Source organism: Cetorhinus maximus, chromosome 15, assembly GCF_964194155.1.
Source record: "Cetorhinus maximus chromosome 15, sCetMax3.hap1.1, whole genome shotgun sequence".
Lineage (NCBI taxonomy): Eukaryota > Metazoa > Chordata > Chondrichthyes > Lamniformes > Cetorhinidae > Cetorhinus > Cetorhinus maximus.
Genome location: NC_135893.1, coordinates 92032746 through 92045550, shown reverse-complemented (window position 1 = coordinate 92045550; position 12805 = coordinate 92032746).

The following is a 12805-nucleotide window of genomic DNA, read 5'->3' as shown; positions in this document are numbered from 1 at the left end:
TGGAGTCCGCAACTTATTCTGAATCCCTACCTCGGACATGTTTTCCCATCATAACCTGATTAAAGGTAGTTATTGCTGCCTTTAGTTCTGCTTTTCATAATGAGCTAATTTGTAAGATTATTTAGAGGCATTGTTACTTGCTTTTGATTCTTGCATGTTTGCGATGGGATGTCGAATCTGTCCACCAAATCTTGCTTGTTTCCTTCCCAAGATGTTGCTGCTTGCTGCGACATGTTCTTTTGTCTGAAACAGAAGTTTATTGACTTCTCCATGATCACTGTCTCTAATTGGCCAACCAACGTTTGGCTCTGTTCCCCCTCGCAGATTTATTTATTGACTGATTTGTTTGGCTGGCCAAATATTACATACCCACAGAAGCCCATCACCAATGCACGAGTATCCAAACTAAACTACCGAGGAATCCCCATCAATACTGTTTTTGTTTGTCTGTTGCAGAGTGCAGTTTCACTCTCTCCGTCCACCGGCCCATTCATACATACAAACATACAACAGAGAAGCAATTTCTTTACCTTAGCCCCTGTGAATTTAGGTGCAAATTAGTAAGCAAAGTGCGAGTGCATGAACGATGGATTACACAGAGTACTTCTCCCAATAGTAAAGCTGTCATCTAATGAAACTCGTGCAATTGAATTGAGTGATGGGCAGTCCTGTACTCACTCATTACAGTTAAGACAATCAGCTGAACTCCTTCAGCTACAGACTTCTAGAAAGCCTTTGAAGTTGGCAAAGTCTGCAGAACAATGGGGTATACCTTACTCTGTGCGACAGTGTAAAATGGGCGATTGTGAATCAATGAAATCAAGCTTCAACAGGAATAAAAATTTGAAGGAGATCTGAAATGGGCTGTCAACTCGCTATCGCCTGTTTTACATGACGGTGCAAAGTGAAATTGAAAGGTAGGTTTTCCAACCACCGGAGCTGTCAGCAGAGGAGACTGGGAGAAATGGGCTGTTTGGCACTCCCACCAGGTCTTGGACCCGATTCTGTCGGGGGTGGGGTAAGGCCCCAACGCTGGGCCTGAAAGCCAGGGCAGCCCTACCTTAGTTAAAAGCAAAAAACTGCGGATGCTGGAAATCCAAAACAAAAATAAAAATACCTGGAAAAACTCAGCAGGTCTGGCAGCATCTGTGGAGAGGAGCACAGTTAACGTTTCGAGTCTGTATGACTCTTCAACAGAACTCAGTAAAAATGGCCCTACCTTAGCGGCCGTTTCAGGGAGCCCCGGCTGGGGTAATTCTGTGGCAATCAGGCAGCTAACGAGCTGCTGAGAGGCTTCTGACCCTTTAAGGGATGAGATCCTGCCTCCAAGAGCTATTGGCCAATGGGAGGACCAGCAGCTCTTCAGTCCCAGCAACACCCAGGTATAATTAAAGGGTTGAAAACAAAAAGCTACTGCGGATGCTGGAAATCCAAAACAAAAACAGAATTACCTGGAAAAACTCAGCAGGTCTGGCAGCATTGGTGGAGAAGAAAAGAGTTGACTTCTCTCTCCCCCCGCCCCCCACCTTAAACCAGCTTATATTTCACCCCTCTCCTAACTATACTTCAGTTCTGTTGAAGGGTCATGTTGGACTCGAAGCGTCAACTCTTTTCTTCTCCACCGATGCTGCCAGACCTGCTGAGTTTTTCCAGGTAATTCTGTTTTTATAATTAAAGGGTGTTCAAGACAATTACAGTGGCATCAGCTCTGCAGCGTACTTCAGGCTTGCTTCCGAAAATAAACACCTTCTTCAACTTTCCCATACGTTTACGAATCTAATAGGGCAGAGTGGGCAGCCCACCCGCCGACAATTAAGAGGCCGAATAAGGCCTTTCATGTATTAATTAATGTGGATTTTTCGCAGCCCGTCAACATTACAGTTGGCGGGCGGGCAAGTCGGGTAGGTAGTCTGTGGGTTTTTGAGGAAACCTCATCCAAGGGCGGGATGAGATTTCCGTAACTAATTGAAAAAAGTAAAAATGTTTGAGCAGAATTTTTATAATCTACATGTTTAGGTGAGTGAGTCCAATCTGGGGACATTTTCTGCTGCATTTTAAAATCTTTAACTGGTGGTTTTAAATTCTTCAGCTCCTTGAGGCAGGTCTCTGCCCGCGCTGACTTCAGCATCTCACCCTCCTCCCACCCGCCACCCCGGCAACGTTGAACCTTCCAGTGCACCTTTCACGCCGGCCGGCCGGCCGCTAATTGGCAAGCCAGCGTGAAATCGTGGTCGGGGGTCGATTGCGGGCGGTGGGCCCTTTCCGGTCGCTCTCGGGCCCGCCCATTGTGCTCGCCCGGTGACCTCAAAATTCTCCCATAATGAAATAAATGAGTTCTGATGAAAGGTCACAGAACTGAAACGTTAACTCTGTTTCTCTCTCCACAGATATTGCAGGAGCTGCTATAAGCATTTCCAGCGTTTTCTGTTCCGGTTTCAGTCTTCCAGCATCCACAGCATTTTGCTTTTGGTTGTAGTGGAACAAGTTGCTTTTGTGCATCTTTGGAGCTGAGGTCCCGTGGAAATCAGCTGAAAACATATTTTGATCATTAGCTGTTACCTGAGTAGAAAGAAACCTTTTATTAATTCAATAAGATAAAAGCAAAATACTGCGGATGCTGGAAATCTGAAATGAAAACAGAAAAACTCAACAGGTCTGACAGCATCGGTGGAGAGAGAAACAGTTAACGTTTCGAGTCCGTATGACCCTTCTTCAGAGCTCTGAAGAAGGGTCATACGGACTCGAAATGTTAACTCTGTCTCTCTCTCTCCACAGATGCTGTCAGGCCTTCTATTAATTCCCTTAATTGGCACTTAGAGGAGCTGCTCTCCTTCAAGACAAAGCTAGAATGGATGGAGGTTCCAGTGGACAGGACTTCTGCCCAAGCACTGGAAATTAGAAGAAGCCTGCTTTATTCATGACATGAGCATGCTGGACATGTGCAGCATTACGCTCCTGCTTCAAACGTGCAGGTGTGTATCAAGTGAGACTGAGCCCCGCTGGAAACAATGGGCTGAGTTTTCCCAGCCCTCTAAGGATGGGCTCTGAGACAAGGCGGAGGGTGTAAAACGATGAGGGAAGGCAGGGGCGAGGGGGCCTATTGCCTTTGCAATGCCATGCAATTTTCTCAGCAACAGGGAAGGCAGAGGACAGCCCCCCCCCCCCCCCCCCCCCCACCCCCCCCCAACTCAGAGGCCAATTGAGGCCCTTAAGCGACAAATAAAGGGCCACTTAAGGGCCTCTTCCTGCTGCCACTGACATTTTACCAGCAGCTGAGGGTGGCCCTCTGCTTCATGGAGGGACTGCCTAGTATACCCCGGCAATCACCCAGGCTTGGGATGTGGGGGGGGCCCTCCTTGGTAACATACCCTGCTGCCCTCACCAACCATCACTGCCAACTCATGGGGTCTGTTTGACTAGCCCCGGAGACCCCAGCCCTACTTACATTCTTCTGAAGGCGGTGTCCATGCTGCTTCCCTGCTGAATGCAGCAGCTGCCAGCTTAATTGTACAGTTGTGTGTGTGTGTATGTGTGTGTGTGTACATGTGCATGAGTGTGCACACATGTATGCATGCGTGCATGTGTGTGAGCATGTGTGCGCACGTGTGTGTGTGTGTCTGCACTCCCATTGATTCCTCTCCCACTGTCATGTTTACACAAAATACACCCGCAATGAAAAATCGATGGAGTTGTATGTTCTCACTATTTAACACTCAGTTTGGATTTAAGGCGTTTTCCTTGCTGAACTGTGAATCTTCTCGTATTTTCAGCTGTAAATTCCTTATTTTGTTGTTAAATGTCCAAACAAATCCGATCATAAAGGTAACTAAAGTTCTGTAACTTTATTTTAAATCAATTCCCAAGTTTATCTAAAAGCAGGCAGTTATAATGCTTTTTTGGGACAGGGTAGCCCTCAATCCTCATTTGTTCATCGGTAGCTAATTTATTGTTTCAGTTTCTGGGAGAGTTGATCCATCCTTTTAAGAATGTTAATCTCCTTTGCTGGGCCACACTGTCGCTTTATTGAAAGTTGACTTGAACCAATATATTAAAAAAGTGTGGAGTCAGCTTATCTCAGCTACTGCAATACAGGAGTGACCACCAAGCTGTGGGGAAAGTTAGCTAGATTTCTCAATCCCAGTAATCAGACACAGTCTCTGCTGGACAGTAATGCTGCTTGGGCACTGGGAATTAAGGTACTTGAGGGATTGCACTAAAGCTTGGGACAGCCACCGCAGAGGAACAATGGGGAAAGGTCACTGTCTAAGACTTTTCAGCTATAGTGCATTGAGGGCCTGGAAATTGTATAGAACTCCTTGGGCTGTATGGCTCACATTGAATAGATACAGTAAATATTACTTCTATCACAATTGTATTGAAGCACCTTAGAGTGCAACATGACCTATGTAGAAAATTTGAATATCATTGCACTTTCTGTAATGACCATTTTGAAATGTTCTCAGATATTTTAAGAATAAAGTGTATTTTTGCAAAAAAAAAAATTAAGATACTTCCTCCCTTCAGGTTAAATACTCTGCCAGCTTTGGCTAGGCTCCCAATGAACACAAAGACAAGGTACAAGAAAAGTGCAGGCGACTGTAGGTCCACATCTCAAGGGTCAGTACAGTCAGAAGAGAAGAAAATAGTTGTAAGAAGATGAGAGTGGGGCAATGCAAAGAAGTAAGGCATTTTCCATTTTTTTATGGCTTGGATGAAAGACTGGTCTATCTCGTAATAGTCCTTGTCCTGTTGTCAGAATATTAGACCTGGAACGTTCTAGTAACAAACCTCCATGAAGAATTGAATAAAAAAGCTTGTTGACTGGAATAATTGGAAATATCAATTGTAGTGTATTAGTTTTATGCAACAATCCAATTTTACACCTGTTCATCACTCTGGGAATGTACAGCATTTGAAGAGAGGCACAACGCTAGAAATCACAATATATAAATTTGATCATGGTCTAAAGTTTTCGCTCGTTGGGCGCGTGCGATCGGCGGGCCCAGGAACGGACGGGAGACATGCCCCCACCAGCGTGTAATGCGCACTGAGATAGGCTCAGCGCTGTCGGTGGGGGCGGGAAGAGGGCGGGCGCTGATGTCACCGCGGGTGCTGGTGGGCGCTTCCAGTGAGCTCCCTGAAGGCAGACAGCTGCCCCAGGGAGCTGCAGACCTCCACAGAATAAACGAAACAACAAAAGCACTGTAAAATATGCCCATGCAGCACAATCAAGCACCTAGAAGCATGCCTCATAAAAAAAAAGTCCCCAGATAGCTCTTTTTATTTTATTTCTCCACGGAGATCCCATCCTGGATCGAGGTTTGAATAAAAATGTAAAGGCCGCCTGGCCGATTGGCCTGTCTGCCAACCGTAAAAGTGGACGGGCCACGAAAAATTGCTTTCCATTGTGTCCTTAATGGGCTTAATTGCCTGTTTAATTGTTGGCGGACGTGCTTCTGACTGCTGCGTGCACCTGCCCAGCGAGATATTGCGCAAGTCCGCGACGACGCCGGGACGCTCACCCGATGTCATCACGTTATTTCATGGCCGAATGGGCCTGGCGCATGCCCGCCCACGGGGCATAAATTTCTGGCCCCTCAGTATTCAGACATTGCTCTCCCAATAAGCTTTACTGAAGTATTGGAGGAAGGGTTATTTCAGAACTAAGGCAAATATGCTGTGCAGAGCAAAGGATGTTTTACCCTATCAAACTTAGAAGCATGGATCCCATTTAACACGCTTTTCAATAAAGAGTAAAACCAGCCTATCCTAGTGCCATAGGTACAGGAGAATTGCTGATGATAAAAGACCAAGGTCCATTTAGTTTGTCTTTTATGTTTTGTGCCGTTTTACTCTCCATATTTAAGGAAGGGATAGGTACAGTGAGAGGTTCACTAAGTTGGTTTTTGGAATGGGAGGGTTGTCCTGTGATGAGAGTCTGAGTAAACTGGGCCTATACTCTCTGGAGTCTAGAAGAATGAGAGGTGATCTCATATAAGATTCAAAGGGGCTTGACAGGGTAAATCCAGAGAGGTTATTTCCCTGGCTGACTGGAGAATCAAGGGGCCCAGACTCAGGATAACAGGGTAGATCATTTAGGACTGAGATGAGGAGAAACTTCTGTGAATATTTGGAATTCTCTATCCTACAGGGTGAAGCTCCCTCACTGAGTATAATTAAGACTGGGATGGACAGATTTTTGGTCTTTCAGATATGGTGAGCAGGCGGGAAAGTGGAGTTGTTGTTGTTGAAGATCAACCATGATTGTGCTGAATGGCGGAGCAGATTTGAGGGGCTGTATGGTCTACTCCTGTTCCTATTTCTTATGTTCTTATCTTATGGCTTGGTCATAGAAGACAGAGGGTAGCAGTGGAAGGGTGCTTTTCTGAATGGAGAGCTGTGACTAGTGGAGTTCTGCAGGGATCAGTGCTGGGACCTTTGCTGTTTGTAGTATATGTAAATGATTTGGAGGAAAATGTAACTGGGCTAATTAGTAAGTTTGCAGACGACACTAAGGTTGGAGGAGTTGCAGATAGTGAAGAGGATTGTCAAAGGATACAACGGGATATAGATCGGTTGGAGACTTGGGCAGAGAAATGGCAGATGGAGTTTAATCCGGACAAATGCGAGGTAATGCATTTTGGAAGGCAGGAATTATACAGTAAATGGCAGAACCCTTGAGTGCATTGACGGGCAGAGGGATCTGGGTGTACAGGTCCACAGGTCACTGAAAGTGGCAACGCAGGTGGATAATGTAGTCAGGAAGGCATATGGCATGCTTGCCTTCATTGGCAGGGGTATTGAGTATAAAAGCTGGGAAGTGATGCTGCAGCTGTATAGAACCTTGGTTAGGCCACACTTCGAATATTGCGTGCAATTATGATCGCCACATTACCAGAAGGATATGGAGGCATTGGAGAGGGTGCAGAGGAGGTTTACCAGAATGCTGCCTGGTCTGGAGGTTATTAGCTATGAGGAGAGGTTGGAGAAACTCAGGTTGTTCTCACTAGAGCGACGGAGATTGAGGGGCGACTTGATGGAAGTTCACAAAATTATGAGTGGCATGGACAGAGTAGATAGTCAGAAGCTTTTTCCCAGGGTGGAAGAGTCAATTACTAGGGGACATAGATTTAAGGTGAGAGGAGAAAACTATAGAGGAGATGTGCGGGGCAAGTTTTTTACGCAGAGGGTAGTGAGTGTCTGGAATTCGCTGCCAGAGGAGGTGGTGGAAGCAGGTACGATAGTGGTGTTTAAGAGGCAGCTTGACAAATACATGAATAGGATGGGAATAGAGGGATACGGACCCCGGAAGTGCAAAATGTTTTAGTTGACGGGCAATATGATCGGCACAGGCTTGGAGGGCCGAAGGGCCTGTTCCTGTGCTGTACTTTTCTTTGTTCTTTGTTCTTTGTTCTTTGTTTAGTCACCCTGGAAGTCACATGATACGATGCTAATGGAGTTGTTGACTAAGCAAAACAATCAGGCTCTAACACTTGGTCTACAACAGACCCAGACATGACCCAAAAAAATCCCCAGTTGTGGAGAGCCTTGGGAATAATCTGCTCCTCTATGCATTCTACACTTACCACATATTATGTTGCAAATTACTCATGCGCTTCAGTACTATATTCCAAAATATTATTTTCTGAAAGAATTCTATCTAATTTGCATTTGAATGAGTCAACATCAAATTGTCCAGTTTGTACAACATATGTGTGGTCATTTACGCACCATTCTTTCAGGGCTTAGTTCATGCCAGGTTAATTTATGTGTTGGCAGACTTAAAACTTCTCTTTCAATTAAGTTGTCACATAGCTTGTTGGATTCCTAATGATAGTTTAACAAAAAAATGTTCCATGTGATTTGCTTCACATGGGCAGCCTGATCTTCACTCCAAACAGGTGGGTAAGGTTTCCCTAGCACCCCTGACATTGATGGATTGCATAATGGAATCCAGGCAGTCTTATATAACTGCACGATTCAGCTGTAAGTGAGTTTGGGAACAGCTACAGATTGAAATCTCAGCTGTCAAAAACTCTTTCCTGGGTTTTCAATGTGCTTTGCTTTACCCTCCTCTCCTTGCAGGATGTTTACCAATTGTTTCTATCACGTTGCAGTATCCATTTCACAGTGTTTCATTTTTGTGCTAGATGAGAATAAAGGGATAAGGATTTGCAATGAATCTTTTAAAGCTTTCAATATTCTTGCAGAAATTTACAATGCTTCCACAAAGTCAAGATGTGTTTTCCCTCCCCTCCTCTTGTGAATGTCTCAGAAATCTAAAGACAACATTTAAAGAGGCAGAGACTCAGCAAACCCAGTCTCCGTCTCATTGTTTCCTTGCCTTTTGCATCCTGGATTTAAGCATAGGCAGGGCTTAAGCATAGAGAAAATTGTGATGTATTGATTTTATTACTTAGAAATAGGCTATTCAGTTCAACTGGTCCCTACTGGTGCTTAAATTCCACACAAGCCTCCTCCATCCTTCTAAACCCCGCCTTTTCAATATATCATTCAATTCCTTTTTCCCTCATGTACTTCTCCTTTCAAGCAACTATGTTATTCACCTCAACCACTCCCTGTGTTAGTGGGTTCCACATTCTAACCACTCTCTTGAGTAAAAAAGTTCCTCCTGATTTCATTATTGGATTTATTAGTGACTATCTCATATTGATGACCTCTAGTTTCGGACTCCCTCACAAGAAACAGCTTCTCTACATCAATGTGATCGCTTTGATAATCTTAAAGACCTCTATTGGGTCACCCCTCAGCCTATTGATGTCAGAGTCAGCTGCTTCAGGAACTTATTGTTAATTCCAATAATTGTGTGTTGAGGAAGAATAGGTCTTGAAACTAGCCTGTACCGTAAAACAGGTTTATTTCCAACACAACATAGCAAAGCCACAGACTCTCCCAGACACTCGGGGTGAACTGGTTTATACACCCTTACAATGATTCCCTAATCCTTCCCCAATTGGGAACAGCTGTGCTTAATTACCAATTTAAAGCACGCATTTCATTATAGCACAAATTCAACATTAACAACTATGTGGTTTATAGTAAGTCCATGCAGTGGTGTTTCAAATAAGAACAGAAAACACTGGCAAAACTCAACACGTCTGACAGCATCTGTGGAGAGAGAAACAGGGTTAATCTTTGGTGCCTGGTGTTTCAGCTGTGGATTCAACAACAACAACTTGCAATTTTATTGCGGGCTGCAACTTCCTGGGGGGTGGGGGGGGGGGTGGTGATGTTGGACTTCAGTGGGGGGCGGGGTTGTGGGGATTATTGGACTTTGGGGGGAGGTGTTAGACCACGGGGGGTGGGTGGAGGTGTTAGACCACGGGGGGTGGGTGGAGGTGTCAGACAACGGGGGGTGGGTGGAGGTGTCAGACCACGGGGGGTGGGTGGAGGTGTCAGACAACGGGGGGTGGGAGGAGGTGTCAGACCTTGGGGATGGGCCGGTATTCTGGCGTGAGGGTTGTGGGCTGTGGGACCTTGTGGGGGTGATGGGGTAGGTATGGACCTTGTGGGGGTATGAGGGGGGGTTCGGTTCTCGGGGGAGGGTGTGGGGGGGTCAGACCTCAGGGCAGGGGGTGGGGGGGGTCACACCTCTGGCTGGGGTGGGGGGAGGGGGAGTGTGGTTGAACTTTGGTCGGGGGTGGGTGGGGTCGGACCTGTGGTTGGCGGGGGGTGGCGTGGGGTGGGGTTGGGTTGGGACTGTGAGGGTGGGGTCAGTTCAGGGTGGGAGTCCCGTAGTCGGGGGAGGGGGGTCAGTCTGGGTCTTTACAATAGTTACCCAGAAGTTAGAAGAGATTTCAATTCTAACTTTTTCGGTGTAACTATTGGTATAACCCTGGCGGAACCATCCAAAGTTTGCGATTTTAAATCACATTTTCAGATGGCTCCCAGCACAGGGCAATTACCAAGCGGAAGTTTGGGCTTCTGGGAAATGCTGTACAAACCCTTACCTGTGAAGTTCCGAGAGGGGTTCCCCAGTGTATCCTTGGGGTACTCCACAATCTGATGCTGGGGAGCTCGGATGTTATGGCCCAACATCTCTGTGTATGTCAATGTAGCAAAATATCCCAAGGGGCTTCAAGGAATATTGATACCAAGCCACATAAGGAGGTAATAGGCCAGATGACTAAAAAACTTGGTCAGAGAGGTAGGTTTTAAGGAGTGTCTTGAAAGGAGAGAGATAAGGAGAGAGACAGAGAGAGAATTAGAGAGGCGGAGAGGTTTTGAGAGGAAATCCCACAGCTTAGGACCTACAGGCAACTGCAAACATGACTGCCAATTGTTCAAACTCTATCTCTTCTCTCTGACGAGTGCAAAGCTCTGATAGGTGAGAGCACTGAGGAAGAAAACGGGTGAAAGTGTGCTAGGTGTGAACCTAAAATCACTCCTGTACGTAGATCATTACAATGCTCGAAGATACGTTTAAATGAATAGCAATGTGTGGCTGTTCCTCACAATGTCCAATGTGACTTAGTTCCATCAATGACATGGCAGTGAAAGTAAGCATCAAATGGAACAGGTTCCTCAGGGAGAGAGAAATTGTTGGTCAAATCATTTTAAATTGGTCTTCCCTACCCTCCAGGGGCTGGACCCTGGAGTTGAAAGAACTTGGTTTTAGAGAGCCTAGCTACTTTCATCAATCGGTATGACAAACAGGGAAAAGAGAAATAAAATCAAATAGGCTAAAAAAAGAAAACTGGACACCCATTCGTCATTGCATTTTTAAAATAATTGCTCACTTTAAACAAACCAGTGAAAAATTCCAGAATGTTAGGTTTCTAAACTTTCAAACAGTGCGGCAGCCGTACGTTACAAACCTGCAGCAAGCCACCCATTGGGGCCAACACATTTACAAAAGAAATAAGAAAGCGCTTGCATTTCCACAATGCCAGTCAACAAATTGTAGAATGTTGAATAAACATCACAGAGGAAGTCATGCACTTCCTTTTCAAATAGAATAGCTGATGGGGAGAAACTGCTCCCATTTGTGAAAGCACCAAGAACAAGAGGGCACAGATTTAAAATAATTAGTAAAAGAAGCAAAAATGATTTGAGGAAATTTTTTTTCACACAGCGAGTGGTTCAGGTTTGCCTGTGAGTGTGGTGGAGGCAGGTTCAACTGAAGCATTCGAAAAGGAATTAGACTTGTTACCTGAGAAGGAAGAATGTGCAGGGTGACGGGGAGAAGGCGGGGAAATGGCACTAGGTGAGCTGCTCATTCAAAGAGCCAGAGCAGACACAATGGGCCAAATGGCCTCCTTCTGTGCCATAACAATTTTGCGATTCTGAGAATGATAACAAGGCTTTGAGGCTTAAATTATGAGAACTGCCTCCATAAACTTGGCTCTATTCTCTTGAATATAAAAGCAAAATACTACAGATGCTGGATTTCTGAGATAAAACCAGAAAATGCTGGCAGTGCTCAGCAAGCCTGGGAACATCCATGGAGAGAGAAACAAAGTTTACCTTTCAGATCGATGACATTTCACCAGAACCTTATTCGCCTTGAGCATAGCCGACTCAAGGGTTATCTGATGGAGGTGCTTAAAATATTAAGTGGGTTTAATAGGATAGATTCAGAGAAACTGTTTCCTCTGGTGGAGCAATAAAGGAGGAGGGGACATATCTTAAAATTAGAGCTGGGACATTTAAGAGGGAAAGCAGGAAGCAATGTTCCACCCAAAGCATAGTGGAAATCAGGAATTCTCTTCCCCAAAAAGGCTATGGATTCTGCGACAATTGGAGCTTTCAAAATGGGGTTGACAGATTTTTTTTTTAGGTAAGGGGCAGCAAGGGATATGGAGCAAAGGTGGGTAAATGGAGTCAGGGTACAGATCACCGCGTTCTAACTGAGGGGTAGAACAGACCTGAGGGGCTGAATGGTTCACTCCTATTTCTAAAGCGGCGGCTGCTTTGACATGTTTTCCTTGGCAGGTATTTATCAATATTCATAATCCTGCTGTTTAATGAGTTCATCACTCGGTTGGATTATTATCTGAAGGTAGACAGGGGGAAACTTCCCATTTTTCATTTGAAGCAATTCAGTACAGAGAATGTACCTGTAATGATCATTTACCCAAGTGGCACATACTTGGACACAATGACCTGGTGTTTAGCTAATACCACTGTGCAAACAAATAACGAGACTACACAGGGCAGTAATAATGTGTCAAAGAGCAGCCTTAAAAATAAAAGGTTTTCGGGTTGTTTTTTAAATTCATTATTTAATTTTCAGATGGATTGCAAGATAAGGCTATTGTTCTCTTGGAAATAGCTGAGATTTCTTTTCAGCAAAAGACTCCATTGAGCGATGCTATTGATTATTTCAGCACATTCCCTGCAAACAGAGACAAAAAAAAATACTTGCAACATAATGGATTATCTGCTGCAAAGAAGCCACATTGTTTGAGGTTGATAGGTTATTTCAGTAGTTAAAAGAACTCGCCTCCAGGTCAGTGATGTTCATATTTCGAGATGTAGACCAGGACCTCTCGTCCGAAGGAAGGGGCGGATCAGATCGGGTGGAACGTAAAATCGGACATCGGGTCAGGTCACCGATGCTGTGGTGCCGGAACGCAATGATACGGATGGTAAGCAGGGTGCAAATTGGGAACCCGACTTCTCATCCAATTAAGGCCAATTAAAGCCCGATAGAGCCAACTAACTGGGCAACTGTAAGCGATTTTATGTGGCCCCGTAATATCACCACCTTCAACACCTCTTTGTCCTTTTGTCTGTGACATCTTTTGGTTATCTCCACCTATCACTGGCCCTCTACCTAGCT